Source organism: Tenrec ecaudatus, chromosome 1 (assembly GCF_050624435.1).
Source record: "Tenrec ecaudatus isolate mTenEca1 chromosome 1, mTenEca1.hap1, whole genome shotgun sequence".
NCBI lineage: Eukaryota > Metazoa > Chordata > Mammalia > Afrosoricida > Tenrecidae > Tenrec > Tenrec ecaudatus.
This window is the reverse complement of record NC_134530.1, coordinates 121935197-121949904: the sequence shown is the minus strand read 5'-3', so window position 1 is coordinate 121949904 and position 14708 is coordinate 121935197. Positions and strand designations below refer to the sequence as shown.

At 45.4% G+C, this 14708-nt stretch overlaps 1 protein-coding gene across 7 annotated transcripts in view; it reads right to left on the bottom strand.

Annotated features, from left to right (window-relative positions):
- LRRC8D (leucine rich repeat containing 8 VRAC subunit D) overlaps positions 1-14708 on the bottom strand; it is a 204244-nt gene that overhangs the window by 147506 nt on the left and 42030 nt on the right. For all 7 annotated transcript variants that reach the window (XR_012786112.1, XR_012786113.1, XR_012786115.1 and 4 more), the window contains one exon: positions 13446-13582. The gene's annotated coding sequence lies outside the window, so the exon portion shown is untranslated. The remainder of the gene's footprint in view (positions 1-13445; positions 13583-14708) is intronic.

Sequence of the window (14708 nt, the reverse complement as noted above, 5' to 3'; positions counted from 1 at the left end):
AGAAAATTCTTATCATGACTCTCACACGGCCAAGTTCCTTGCTGGCTCAACTCTGGCTCTAGGATAAAGTGCAACCTTCACCAGGTGCGCACAGGTTACCATTGCACCTTCAGGTCCCCTGTAGTCATATACTTTGTACGGCTCCTGTCACAATCAACCCTATCAGTGAGTAGTCCAAGGGAACAATGACAAAATCAGTCAAATGAAGGAAGTATCAGTATATATGCAAAGCTCTCATTCCACATCTTCCAAATTCCTTTTCCAGAGAGCCAGAGGGAAAGGGAACATATTTTGTAGGGAGTAGTGACGGAAACACTTGGCTGGAGCTTTGAGTCCTCCTACTCTTGCCTTTCTGCAGCTGGTGTGATCCTGGGCAAGTTACTATCATTTCCCATGCGTCGTCAAATCGACTCCAACTCATGGTGATCCCGCGTGTGTCAGAGGACTGTGCCCCATCCGCAAGGTCTCATAGCCGACATTCAGACACGAATGGCCAGCCCTTCTTCTAAGGTGCCTCAAACGGGGCGGAGTCAAACACCCAATCTTCTTGTTAGCAGTTGAATGGGTTATCCATTTGCACCAACTAGGGACTCCTATTTAATCATGCTGAGCTACATATCCCTTTATGTAGCATCAAAATTCCAAACTCAAACTACTACCATCAAGTTGATTCGACTCTCAGTTGACCCTACAGGGCACGGTGGAACTGTGGGTTTCTGACACGGTAATGCTTTACAGGAGTAGAAAGTCTTATCTTTCTGTCAAGGAGCGGTGGGTGATTTTGAACTGCTGACCTTACAGTTAGCAACCCAATACTTAACCACGATGCCACCAGGGCTCCTTTTTATAGTGTAGCAATAAGATTAAGACGGGCCTTGCTGGGTTTCAGTGTCCATTAAATGACACAGTGACTATGCTGCTTAGCACAGTGGCTGACATAAAGTAAAGCTCAATACTGGACTCTATTATTATAAGAAATGATTTGCCTTAATTTCAAGGCAATGAGGTAAGGTATCAACCCAGTGGCGCTGTGAGATAGAAACTGGGGTGCTAACTGTGAGGTCCATGTTTCAAACCCACCAGTTGCTCCATGGGAGAAAGAGGAGGCTTTCTGCTCCTATAAAGATTTACAAGTTTCAGAAACCCTACATAGGGTCAGTATAAGTTGAAATTGACTCCGGGGTAGTGGGCTTGGTTGGCTTGGAAGGCGAGGTATATTTCAAAATAAATCTTTCTGGCATACATTTTGCCTGATGAATGGGACTGTCAGGAGATACTAAGCCGGTATTCTCAAAGAAACTGGTCTAATTTAAGGAGACCTGGCAGCTTTTAAAAACCCAAATCCAGTGATGCTTGGTTTTGCAACCTTTTAGAACCTAATTTAAACTTCCCTGCAGGGAGCCCTGTAGCACAGTAGTTATGAGTCCAAGTACTAACCACCAAGGTCAGCAGTTCAAAACCACCAGCCACTCCTCAGGAGAAAGAGGAGGCTTTCTACTCCTGTGAAGAGTTCCTCTCAGAAACCCCCAGCGGCAGTTCTACCCTGTCCTACAGGGTCACTCTGAGTCAGCATCAACCTGATGGCAGTGAGATGGGTTTGGGTTTGGATAATTTTAGACTCGTGGATATTCTACTGCTTTCAAAGTTACATCGTCTTCAAAACCGAGAATAAATACGTTGTGCCAAAAACAAAACAAGATACTGAGGAATACAAAGATGGCTTTTGTATTTTCCCAGTCACTGGCTTTGTTGGGCTGGAAATTCAGCACTTTGAAAGGGAATCTCTTCCATTTGTGCCCATCTTCCACCTCCTCTTCCTTCTTTTGTTTAACCAGAAACAAGGATTCCATTCACTGGGTTCCTGAAAATGAGAGATTGTTAAGCTTCCTCTACTTAAATCCTGACCTGCCAATACTCAGTCCTTACCATGAGGTCAGTCATTTTCTCCCCAGCTTCCAGTCCCTGAAACCATGCCAAATGGGCCATCATTTCTATTCTCCAGGAACATCCCATGGGATGGATTTCCCTCCTAGGCTTCAGCCTTAGAGTCATGGGAAATCTTGTTTTAGGAAATGAAAAGAATTTAAATTCATGTCCTCCCTGCTCCCTGCTCTGGAACAGTTCAGCAGTTCCACAACTGGTTCAACATGCAGTTCCCATGTTGTCCATGTTCCGTGGCCTCGAGTGGGTTCTGACCAACCGCAATCCTTTGTGCAACAGGGCCCGCCAGGCCTGGCCCTGCGCCACCCTCACAAGCTTGCCGGCTTCTGGTGCAATACCAGAATGTATCTGCTCCTTCCTCTCACTCAGGATTTGTCTGGAAGCGTCACTGAAACCTACCTTCCATGAGACTGGATGTGAGTTACTGGAGATACCAATGACGTAGCTTCCAGCAGCACAGCAATATACAAACCATTCACTGGCAGGCAAGTGGCAGACAGTGCCAGAGACCTAATCATTCTACCGTATGCAAAAGCCCTGAGCACAAATATTCACAACAGCATGATACATATGTAACAAGAAGTAGAAACCATCTAAATGTTCACTAGTCAATGATGGAAAGAATCAGAAGTGACCTGGCCCTACTAGGAGTCCTGGCGGCACCACAGTTACACAGTGGGCCGTTAACCGCAAAGCCAGCAATTCGAAACCACCAGCTGCACCTCAGAGGCGACTTTCCATTTTTGTGAAGAGTGACGGTCGTGGATACCCACAGGGGCAGTCACTTTGTGTCAGAAAGGACTCAATGGCAGGGAGACCGGCATACTGTGAAATACTATTGGGCAGTAAACAGAAATGAAGTACTGATACAAGCTACAATGCAGACGAGCCTTGAAAAAGTTATGCTGGGTCAAAGAAGCCAGCCACAAAGGATTTCCTATATTGCACGGTTCCTTCTCCATTAGGTGTTAAGGTAGGAAAAGCTAGAGAGACAAAAAGCAGATTGCTTACTGCTAAAAGATGTGGGGGAGAGGTAGAGATATAGGGAATGACTACTGGTAGGTCGAAGGTTCCTTTTGGGGGTCATGAAAATGTTCTGAAATGGGATTATAGCGATGGTTCCACCACTCAGTAGATCTATACCAAATGCCACTGAATCGTACAATTTAAGTGGGTGAATTGCATGGTATATGAATTACATCTCAATAAAGTCATTAAAATACATACATATGTGAGGGGTAAAAATGATGTCACTGGCTGAGTCCACCAGTTGAAGCTATGTAATATTTGCCTTAATACAATCCTTTTCACACTGGGGTCTAGACCATAGATGCCTAAGAGAGACCCTATACAAGACCAGAAGCAAACACTTTCCATTTGGCCCACCAAGAGAGGGCTCGGTACGATGCAGAGGGAGACTAGGAGGTTGGAGAGATGTAGAAAACCAAACGAACGGCCACGTGTGTCAGAATCCCTCTGGAGACTAAATGGACTAGTTACATGTCCACCATCTGCTCACTCACTGTCATCACATCAATGCTGACTCACAGCGACCCTACAGGACAGTAACGAGGTGAGGTATCGCCCTGGTGGCACTGAGAGAGAGGCACTGTGCTAACTGTAAGTTCCACTGCCCCTGTGGATGTTGGAGACTGTAACTCATGATGGGAGTAAAAAAGCCTCATCTTTCTCTTCTGGACTGGCCTGGTGTTTTTGAACTGCTGACCTTGGGGTTAGCAGTCCATCACTTAACCACACTTAACTGCTACGACACTCCAGAATGAAGTAGTTTAATAATCACTAGAGGCAGACTAAATGCATACTCAATGGAGTCATATTACATGAAGGTCAAAAGACATTAAAGTATATTCTTTGTATGAAGGTAGTGCAGAGCACAGGTGTTGTGGCAGTTACATAATCTGGTGTCAATTTGAGAGGATTTTGAGTCAAGGGGTGGAGACTGGGCCTGTCAATCAAGATATAACCAATGAGGCCTCTGTGTGGGCATGGCCTTCTCCTGAGAACGCCTATATTTCTTCCTTAGAGGCAGGAGACTCTCTCTCTCTCTCTCTCTCTCTCTCTCTCTCTCTCTCTCTCTCTCTCTCTCCTCACTCCCTTGAAGACTCTCTACTGGCAAGGCTGATTCCCTGCAAGACATCCCTTAGGAGAAGCCACAGTGACCTACCCTGATCTGATGCAGCCTTGGGTGCTGGAGAAGCCCCACGGAGATGCCTGACAGCACTGAGATGCTTACAGTGCCACTGGATCCACAAGACTTCCCACCCATTGGCCTGTGATCTTCCTGAATTTGGTGTCATTACAGGTGTTTCATGAGTCAGAAGAGGACTTTATAGACTGGTATCGGACATATGGGCTAACATCAGACTTAGGGACTTGATCTGGACTGGGATGTTTTCTCAATATTCAGTTGCTCTTGTATATAAACCTTTTTCTTATACACATATGTGTCTATGAATTTGTTTCTTTCTCTAGCCTACCCAGACTAACACAGTGGTTCAAAACTTACTAAGAAAAAGACTATAAAAAGGAAAAGATACGTACAAGTTAGTTTCAATAGTTGTCATTCTTATTTATCTATTGACTTCTTTCAACAGTCTAATACCTGTATATACTAGAAGTTAAGAAAGAAAAAGGAGTCCCATGTCTATAAGAACTAAAATTAGCAAACATTATATGAAAGGACTTCAAAAGTTCATGAAAAAATAGAAGCAAAAGTTAATGGAATTTTTCCACAAACCTTTTGAAATCCCTTTATGTTTCAATCCCTGATTGACTTGGGTACATGTTTGATGTTGATTTCAGAATGTTCAATGCCAACCTTATCTCTGTGTGAACAGGAGATATTTATAGCCTTCGGAAAATAAATAAGAAGTCGTTAAAACTGTAACTAAAGGACTGCTCACCAGCAGACTGTGGTTAAGGCGTCTGATGGTTTCCACTTAGCAAGCAAGGTCTTTACATATCCATTTTTGTAAAGTTGCTACACATATTTATGCAAACAAATCTTCTTCATATTATTTTTCTCAAAGTGAAAGATTCATATGCATTATATATAACTTTGGACCAGAGGCAAACCTTTATATTTTGTTTTGTTTTCAAAAGTCAACATTGGTGAATTAACTTCAGCATAATAAAATTCATGGCATGAATGTTATTCATTTAAATTGTATTGGTTTCAAAGTATTGCTTCCATTTACTTGTGATTTTTTTCAAATGTTTTAATAGTTTCCAAAAAGTTGTAAACAAAGAGTTTATATCTGATTTCATGCCTGCACATATTTAAGCAAAATAGAGCATGGCGCATTTATGTCAACAGAAGAGGTTTGCTGAAAACCCCTTTTAAAAGAGATAAGCTCTCGCATAAGCTGTTTGATAAGTGGCATCACTGTCAGTGGCGTGAGAGTGCTGACAGGGACACGTTCATCTAGTGTTTGCAGCCCTACTGTGTGCTAGGCTCAAGGGCACAGAAAGGAACAAGGCAGACACATCTGCGTTTTCAATGAATCTATACGGAAAAAGGTTTACGTCAACAGCGTCATGCTGGGCATTGCAAGGCAATGATGGGAACACTCAGTACCAGTCAGTCTCTAGGGGTTTGAAAGGTGACACCCACCATGACAAAAGAAACAGAAGGTACCTAGGCAAAGGTAACTTAGTAGAAAAGAGTTCTACCTTTTAAGGATGAAAAAGAGAAAGGAGCTACATTGACCGTGGGTACAATAGACTCAAACGCAATGATGACTGTGAGCAGGGTACTTGACAGGGCAGGGATTCATTCTGTTTTGCAAAGGGTCGCCATGAGTTCGAGCCAACTCAACTCCACCTAACAACCTAGTAACCACCTTCCAAAGGCTATGCCTTTGCCAGCGTTTATTGTGGATAGAACTGAAGCCTCTCCAAATGTGTGTGAATCCTAAGACGGTGGCTCTAAATAATCCTACTGGGGAATGGATTTATTTTCTTTGCTCTCTTCATGAGGCAGGGTTACTGGAGGGTGTGCCTAGGGTTCATCTCCTTTGGGATTCCAGAGATTACACAAGCAAGAGAAAGAAGCAGAGAGAGGAGAGAGCTGGCAAACCACATGCAGACTGCTCAGAAGAGATAAGACATTTCCCTTAGAGCTGACAGCTGCCCCTGAACTTGGCCTTTTAAATAATGAAAAAATAAATGTCTGTTTGTTAAAGCCACCCCCTTGTGGTATTTCTGCTATAGTAGTGCTGGGTAACTAAGATAACTGCCACAATAGAGGCACAGAAAATCCTGTGAGGCTATAAACATGAGATGTGTGTTCAGAGGCTGGGGAGTTAGCAACAGCTCTAGACCAGAGAAGTAAGTCTGAGCCTTGTGAAGCAGTTCTGAAGTCAATCTGCTGAGGGTTTTATGTAAGTCCTTGGCATCAAGCATTCTGGTTCATGAACACCCCTCAGGCTCTGGTGTATAAGAAGCTCGGGAGATCTGGGGCAGCAGCCCCGGTCCAGGCAAGTCATTATGACAACCACCCTGTGGTGTGGCAGGCAGAGCAGCATGTTGCCAATCCACGAGATGTCAGAAATGCGTACGGTAGAACTGGCAAGACTTGGTGACGCATAAAAAATAAAATAAACAACCCGTTTGCCATGTACTAGACTGACTTATGGAAGCAATCTGTGTTAAGAGAAGAGCTGTGCTCCGCGGTGTCCTAGAACTGATGCTGTGAGCACCCTGCTTGCAGAAGGCTCTGGACAACAGCAAAAACCCAACATCACATTAAGCCTCCACTGAATTCCTCCAGATCACGGACCAGGGATGTGAATGCTCTTGCCCTGGAGCAGAGTGCAGTGGAAAGCGGATTACTTCCACCCATCTCCAGTCAGGCCGGGAGGGGCAGTTTGTATTCCTGATGAAGATCATAGTACTAGGGGTCTTACAGTCATGAACCACACTCTATCAGTTATGCCTTAATTGCCTTGGTTGGAGGCCACAGACCAATCTTGTGAGCTTTTCTGTCTAATAAATGTACCTGTCCCAATCATGGTCCCACTCCTGCCTCTATAGTCCCACCTATACCTGTGATGGATTGATCCGCCGCCAATCGTGTATTTGTGATCGTTTCCTTTGCCGTCCCATGTCCTTTAGGAAGCCCTGGCTCAGCAAGCCTTTGCACCATTATGGCCCTGTGCTGGAGACCTCCCTCACCCAGACGGTGGACCTCTGTCTTTGTCACATTTAAGACTTAATAAATACATTCCTTACATTATAATTCAGACGAACGGTCTCTTTTGTACCCTAAAGCAACGGGATTTTCAATGGCTGGTTTTTTTGGACATAGATTGCCAGACCTTTCTTCCTAGCTACCACTGAGTTAAACCTCCAAACTTTCAGTTAGCCATCAAGCTCATTAAACATCTGCACCACCCAGGGACTGACGCCCTTGATAATTCATCTAAAAACAGTGCCAGGGAGTTGAGTCTAACTCATCGTGACCCAAAGAAAAGGTAAAACTGCCCCTGTGGTTTTTTAAGACTATAACTGTTCATTGGAGTAGAAGGTCACATCTTTCTCCCGAGGAGTGGCTGCTAGAGTTGAACTGCTAACCTCGTGGTTAGCAGCCCAATGCATAACCACTATGCCACTGGGGGTCCTTTGAAAACCCATAGGAGGTGGGAATTAAATAAGAAAGACATGCAGTGGGCAATGCGAAGCTCCTGCCTTGGGGAGCGGTGAGTGGTGGAGTCTTTCACAAGATGGAGGAAAAACTTGAGAATGCTCGGCAAACATTGTTTGAAAAAGTATTTTTGTTTTCCTTGCAATTTCATACCTCTTCATTTAATATGGGCAATTTTAAAAAACAAAAATACTTGCATAGTGACTTGCATACTCATCCGACACCCAGAGGTGGCACTGTTCAAAACAAGTTTGTGTTCCTTTGGAAAGTCTCGGTTCAAAGACAAAAAAAAACAAACGATAAACCCAGACAAATCCGATCCTTACCACTGATAGGGTGACTTAAAGCAAACCCAAGGACAATTTAAGACCTTTCTTTGATGGGGCAATGGGCAACAACAGGTCAATAAATACAGAGGCCTTTAGGTCTAAGGGGCCCCCACTTGGTATTCCACCCAGAAGACACAGGAATATAAATGTCAAAAGGACTGGGAATTCAAGCTCAAGGGACCGATGCACCTGGCAGAACTGAACTCTGCATAAACTTTCATCCACAACAAACTCACAATTTTCTAAGGGCAAACAGCTCTGAGAAAATTTTCCCATGACCCACCCGGCCCCCCATGAACATTTTTAATATTTAAAAAATGCTTAAAAACCAGAACAAAGCAACTGAAGACTCTCAAAGGGTCAGAGCAACCAGAATGAGTTGAAGAATGCATTATGCATGAAAGACAGGAAGGCTTAATAAACAGGGCATCTTCTTCACACCAGAGCACAAGAAAACAAAGAAGAACTGGACTCACAGACCACAGAGGGTATCACATGCAAGGAAATCCAGGCCTGGCCACGCCGGCAGCAGAAGTCTCGGGTAAACTTGCGCGGGCTCCCTAACACCAAGGCACGGAGAAGGAAGTATCACAATCATTGTCAGCATCTCGAGAGTGGGAAGCAATGGGACTTGACTGATCTCTCAGGTCCTCCGGAGTCTTGAGGAGGCATGTCGCAGCAGAGGGTGGTCCAGATAGTTCAACCCAACAGCCACTCGCTCAGGAAGATGTGGAGGCTGGACCTGCCCTCTTCCTCTGGAGCTGCTGATGCGAAGGTTACTCACCAAGGCCAACTCGGTGTCCACGAGCAGCAGTTGTATCTGATTAGCACTTGCCTATGCTTATTATGAGTCAGGGCACGTGGGAAACGGTCGTAGTTATTGTAGGTGCCCTCGTGGTGCAATGGCTAAAGCACTCGGTGGCTAACCAGGGGCTTAGCCTTGGTTTGAACCCATCGGTTGCTGTGCGTCTGTAAAGCTGACAGTCTTGGGAGCCCTTTGAGACAGTTCGATTCACCGATAGGGTGGTTGACGCACAGCCCACCTGATGGCACAGGGAGGGGGGTTCTGATTGAGGTTATGCACCAGGCAGGGCGATCCAATTTACGACCCGGAGCAGAGGGAAGCTCCATGACTGTAACTCTGATCAAGAGTAGAAAGTCCCACCTTTCACCCCTGAAGGGGCTGGTGGTTTCGAAATGCTGACCTTGCAGATCACAGCCCAATCCGTAACCATGATGCCACCAAGGCTCCCCACAGCGCTGGCCAAACAAGGCCCACATTTATCATCAAGCACGGGCAAAGGCTGAGCAATTTGACTGAGGACACGGAAGCTTCCCATTGACGCCTTGGTAAGCCGTCAGAGCTCACGGAGCACGGGCATGTTGGTGTCCTAACGAAATGCCCCCTCCCAAAGCCAGTGCACGGGCACTCGGGAAGATGGCAGCCCTTCGTCCACACAAAGCACGGCCTCCTCGTCTCTGCGAGAGCAGCGGTCGCTGCCTGCATGCCAATGGCAGTCTCTCTGCTCAGGAAGAAGGCCCTGGCCAAGGTGGGGCGACAGAATTCCCATTCACGAAAAAGACCTGACTTACCGGTCTGACGGAGACTCGGAAAACACACACCACTTTTGCCCCCCACAGCGCTGTACCTCGGGGCTGAAGTCATTTCCGAAGGCCACCTTTCAGCCCGCTCCGCATGGCCACCTGCCAGCCACAGAGCAGACCGGTCCGGAGATAGAGCAACCGACTGTGGGAGACCAGAGGGCGACATCTCCTCAGGAGCTAAGATGACGGACAAACTGGACAGATGGAAATGGACTATCGTGGGGAGAGGCCAACACACCGCAGAGAAGGCGACCAACATCCCGGAGCCGCTGTGCATGAACCACTGGGGAGAAGGCAAACTGGCTATGTGCACTTTCATCGACAGCATAGCAAAAAGTTTCCAAGAAAAATACAAAAGACGAGTCCTCAGCAGACCGGCTCATGTCACGCACTTCCTTGTCGTGTGAGAGAACGATGACAGTACGAGGGTCACACAGCTGGTACATGCAGCATCAGCATCGAAACACGGGGTTTTCTGGTACAGAGCCGGAAAGTGAACCGTGCACATGCACACTGTGACTCAGAGAGCCTCTTGGGGTCAAGAAGCGTGTCAAATCTCCTCAACCCCAGGCAGCTCCGTGCCGTCCAGTATGGTGCAAAGGACATGTGTTCGTTGGTTGAAAGCACAGCTGTGGCCCTGCATCTTCGACCGTCTGTGTGCCGGGAGTCGACTGGCTCTTAGGCCAACCTTCATCCCATCAGCAGGCAGCGAGGCTTCCTCTCCAAGCCCTCAACACCTCTGCTCCGGGGCAGAGAATCCACTAGAGGAATTGCAAATGCTTCTGGAAAACTGGTCTTAAAGCAGAGGCTTTCCAAAGCCACAGCACAAAGTGTTGGAATTAGAAACTGATTCAGAAGGTTGAAGGTGAGCCTGTCGTTGGTTCATTATGTCACCAAGACTAGGATGTATATTTGTTTAGAAAGGAATCAAGAATTTTCCTAATTGTTAGCATAAAAGCTCAAAGATTATTGATTTGAAAGAGATGTAAAGGTAGAGAGGCTTGTATTTCTTTCAGAGACACTTAAGCTGCATTTTCTCTATTGTGGAGTGGTTCACATAGAAGTTTGATCACAGAAAGTCATTTGAAAGCTCTCTCCAACATGGATGAAAACTTACTGAGGAACGAGCAGCTCAGCTGTTTTTCACCCACACAGCTGTTAAGGTTCTGCCCACAAATTGGGAATAAAGCTATGTAAAACAGCATTTTAAGATTATGTAAATGCTGCTTATGTTCTGTTCTTATTGTTACTGCCTCCCATAATAGAATTACATACTAAAATGATAAGGAAAATTCATTTAGTAATCACAAAAATACACAAAATATCTAGTGTACTATGTTTTTATACATCACATGCAAATAATCACATGTGCGGATTTATCAATTATGAAAATATGATTTACAATGCTTGATGTGTTTCCAAGAATACTGCCCAAAATAATTTCTATGGTTTTCCATAATTGTCCACTCCACTGTTTATAACCCCCTCGGAAAGTACAAAATGAGTATTAGCCCCTTTGTCACGGTGCTGGTCGGACTGGGCGATCTCCTGCTGGGCATTTGTGGCAGAACTAACTGCAAGCTCTAACTTCTTTCAGAAAGCAAATGAAGACTGAGCACGCAGAGGAATCATCATGTAATAGATGCATGAAAAAGCAAGTCGCCTTTGGTGCCAACAGCCTTTTCCTAAGAGCGGTTATTAACGCATTACGGTTTCCACGTGTAAAAAGCAAGATAGCCTATTTAGGTTCCATTTTTTTGCAGGTGAGAGCTCGAGATTGCTGATAATCCTCTTTCCTTGTATGTAAAATAATGAGAAGACTTATTTCCTTTCTCCATTCACAGTTCCTGCCCCCAAACTCTATGTCAAAGTAATTTTCACTGCTATGCCTAAGGAGCAAAAAGGCATACAGAGGCTATAATGGGGGCTTCCATCAATGAAAACGAGAGAATGGACCAACGTCAGTAGGTCAAGGGCACTCTAGCTAACACAGGTAATACTTTGATGAATGGACCAGTATAGTAACAACCCCAAGGTCTTTCCTCATTGTTCCTCCACTAATAAGTCCTTGTATCAAAAATCTCTCACTCCAAAATGAGGGAAAAAATTTCAACTGCCGACCCTTATTTCCCATACTTACTGAACAGTCTACTAACACGGTCTGTGCTGCAAATATTAAAATTCATTAACATTGCAAGCCAATTATCAGTATCCCAGAAACTTGATTCCTGAACATTATCCTTTTCATATAACATCTAAACTCACAGTATCATAAAGGAAACCTATTAAATTCGGCTCACAATCCCTACAACAGCATTTACTTATAGCTTTGCAATCCCTTCGAAATTTTTCACATCACTGAAATAACCACTGTGGTGTGAGTGAATTCCTTTTTTACACTAACTACAAAATATTTGTAGTGGTTTTGTTTGTGTCACAGTGCTTCGTTTTATCCTTTTAAACAAAACGACTGCTTGTTTTGCTCACCTTAAAATCTGTTACTCGAAAAATAAACGGGATGAGAATGAAGACCCTGTAATCTTCAACAGAAGGAAGAGCAACGGGAGTTTGTTTCTATAAAGGCGCTTACTTCTGAGCCTCGAGTCGTCACTGGTCATTTCTGACGTGTGCCATGCAGGAAGCAAGCGGTGAAAGATGGAGGTCGCTGCCGCGGGTGCTGGGTGCTCTTCCCTCAATTCCCACCCTGGAGGACCCGACGGGACCCAGTGCAACTACTTCACCGATCCCCGGTGTGATCTTTACGAAAGCAGCGTGCCAAGCCTTTTCTCCCAGGAAGTGGCTGGTCCACTCAAACTGCTGACCCTGCAGCAGAGCCTAACACTTAAGCAGAGCACCAGGCAGGAAAAGAGAATGGCCCCAATTTTATAAAGTAATAAGCTATGGATTTATAAAATTTATAACTCCCCTGAAAACATCTCAGAGGTTCAAACAAACCCCCTCGAGTCAATTCTGACGGATAGCAACTCTGGGAGCGGGCAATACGGCCCCTGGTGGGTTTCCAAGACTGCAGCTCTTTACAGAAGTAGAAAGTCTTCACTTTCTCCCGTGGAGGAGGATGAGGGCTTCAAACTGCTGACCTCATGGTTCGCAGCCCAACTCGTAACCACTATCGCATTCAATATTAAATCATTTTCTCGGAGGGGGGAAAATCTGTATGTCATGTCATCGCACTAGGCCAGCACACTTTCTAACACCTCAATTTGGGTTCAGGTTTACATGCAAATGCAAATCAACTCAGAAGCCATAATTAACACCTCTAGGTCAGTAATGGCAATTTTCCCAGGGGAATGAAGTTCCCTGATATCTAGATAAAAAAGCACTTCACAAGAAAGCTGTTGAATAAGCAGGGAGGGCAGTTCAAACTCCCCAGGCACCCGCCCCTCCGGGGAGAGAGAGAGATGAGGCTCTCTACAGCCCACGGAACCTTCTCTCCGGCCACAGCGGGTTCCACAGCAGTGAGCTCTCTCCACCCATCCCTGCAGATTCTCCCCCACATCCCTGCCCACCCAGCACCCTCCCGAAAGCAGAGCAGGCCTCACACCAGCAAGCCAACCAACTCTGAGGAATGTTGTTTGGAAAGCAGTATTTTGGATGAGTTTCTAAATGCTCTTGTTCTATTATATTTTAAAAGGTATATGTATATCCATCTCTATATCAACCATGTGTAAACAGCAAACATCAATGATGCAGAAATAGAGGGGTGTCTGGGCTTAGTCATTTTTAAGTGGAAACCTTTTTATACTAAAACACCATGCCATGAGGGAGCCCAGATCGGGTTGTAAGACAAGGGCCAACAATCTTTCCCACGCAAGGCGAGGAGAAGCCCAGACGTCTGCCTTTTCGTACCCGTGGGAGCGCAGGTGGTTGTGGGACAATGTGCTTACCTCAGGCTGAAAGCAGAGAGAGGGCGCGTGGTCCAGAACCTGAGGAGCTTTTTAGCTTGTTTTGCTGTGATCTCCCTCTTCTTGTCGCATCAAAATGAAAAGAGCTCTGTTGCTTCTGAGTACAAAATAGATGCTTCCTAAAGAAAGAAAGGAAAAGATAATATTGAAATCTATAGAAACAAGACAATAAAAACCATCTATGATACCACCACCCAGTGCTGTCACGTTGATGCTGTTGTCAGGTGGCGCCAGGTCGATCTGACTCATAGCGACTGTGTTAGTCTGGGTACTTTAGAGAAACAAATCCACAGAAACTCATGTATAAGAGAGACTTTTATATAAAGGTTAAGTGCACATCAAGAAAACATCCCAACCCAGTGCTGCCCAAGCCCACAATTCCAACGTTAACCCATGTCCGACACCAATGCACAAAGTCCTCCTCCATCTCACAAAACACACGCAACGGTGCCGACTGCAGGAGGAAAGCCAAATCAGTGAGTGTGTAAACATCTCAGCACTGGCAGGGGTCTCCACACGGCTGCTCCAGCACCCAGGGCTGCATCAGGGTAGGTCCATGTGGCTTCTCCTTGGGGATGTCTTGCAGGACGTGAGCCTTGCCAGCTGAAGCAGGAAACTGGTTAAGGCAGCTGCACCCTGGTACGACCATCACAAAGCAAGAGACCTGAGAACTAGAAAGGTGAGGCTCACCGAGCCATTTATCCCTCTGTCCTTCAATTCACACCCCCGTCTGTGTGTATCGGCCAGGTTGGCACAATAAACTAGCGCAGCGACCCTCTGTACAACAGAATGAAAGCACCCAACCCTGTACCATCCTCACCTTCACTATGTTTGAGCCCGTGTTGCAGCCTCTGGGCCAGCGCCTCTAGCGATCACCCAGTGATGACTACTCTTAAGGTTTTAGTCTATCGCCTTCCCATATTTTTTTCAGGTACACACACCCACCGACAAATGTTTGTTTAGAAGCTGAGATCAATTGTAAATTCATGGCAACCAACAAAAATTCTTTCAAAAACATAATTGATATGCTACGAAAAGAAATATGAAGTCGTCAAATTGCTCAGTTAAGATAAGAAATAATAAGGCACCGCATAAATTGCTCAGTTAAAGCCAAAGATGCTTGAAAGCAAAGACACAGAAAGAGACATGTGAACCAATGTTCCCTGCAGCAGCATTGAAATAGCTCAACGTGGAAACGGCCCACATGCTCAGAAACATAAACATGTAAACAAAATGTGGTGTACT